The sequence below is a fragment of the Nematolebias whitei genome, chromosome 8 (assembly GCF_014905685.2).
Source record: "Nematolebias whitei isolate Nwh7 chromosome 8, NemWhi1, whole genome shotgun sequence".
Taxonomy (NCBI): Eukaryota; Metazoa; Chordata; class Actinopteri; order Cyprinodontiformes; family Rivulidae; genus Nematolebias; species Nematolebias whitei.
The window spans coordinates 2,373,906-2,375,136 of record NC_056505.1 but is presented as its reverse complement, the minus strand read 5'-3'; positions in this window follow the sequence as shown (position 1 = coordinate 2,375,136).

The window sequence follows — 1,231 nt, the reverse complement described above, 5'->3', positions numbered from 1 at the left end:
AGAGACAGGCCGAGGACGGATCAGAGACAGGCCGAGGACAGATCAGAGACAGGCCGAGGACAGGAATGTCCAGCAGTGAGCTGCATGTTGGACCAGGTATTGATCATGGTTCAGTTTTTGGGGGTCCACCTGTCCAGCCATAACTTGAGGACTTCAGGTCTGTGTTGTGAACGTGTCCCCGGGGCTCAGTGGGACTACCTGTCTAAATGGAGGCTGAGTGACAGGTGAGCGCACGGCGGCTCTCAGGTCACGTTTTATCGCAGCGAACACTTTGATGCTCGTTTTGTTTTCCAGCAGTTTGACTGAAGCGTCAGATTCAAAGTGAAGCAGCAAAACAACGAGAGCAGAGCAGTTCCACGTGCTCGTGAATTATTGATCAGTTATTTATTTCATTTAGTTTTAGTTGTACAGGTCGTCTCACCCTGTTTCAGACAAACATGTAGAGGACAATAAACAACAAAACAATGAAATCAATAGAGTTCTAAGATTTAAAACAAGCTTTTATAAATTCAGGTCCTGGAGCTGAGAAGACAAACACCTGAGGACAGGTAAGACTCAGCAGCTGGACCCACTTCTTTCTGGGTCACCACTGTCCATTCAGTCAACCTTTATTTCTGCAGGTGAGTCTCATTGAGCCTCGAGGACACTTTTACAAGAGACACCCGATTAAACAGAGACTGAGGACAACAGTGGACAATCTTAAAATAAACTGAGAAGAATAGATGAAAGAAAATTGTAATAAACAAAAAAATATCCAGAAGTCACTGTGCGAGAGACAGGGGACACCTGGACAGGTCTCCAGTCCATCACAGGGACACCTGGACAGGTCTCCAGTCCATCACAGGAACACCTGGACAGGTCTCCGGTCCATCACAGGGACACCCTGGGGACAATTTAGAGTTACAAATCAGCCTAAACAATGTTTTTAGTCTGTGGGAGAGAACCCACGCAGCACTGAGGAACATGCAAACTCCATCCAGAAAGGTCTCCGGCCAGGATTTGAACCCGCAACCTTTTCACTGCGAGGCAACAGATCTATCAACTGAGTCATCATGCCGCCCTCACCTCTGAGCCACCGTGCCTAACCTCTGAGCCACCGTGCCACCTTCATCACTGATCCACCGTGCCGCCCTCACCTCTGAACCACCGTGCCGCCCTCACCTCTGATCCACCGTGCCACCTTCATCACTGATCCACCATGCCGCCCTCACCTCTGATCCACCGTGCCACC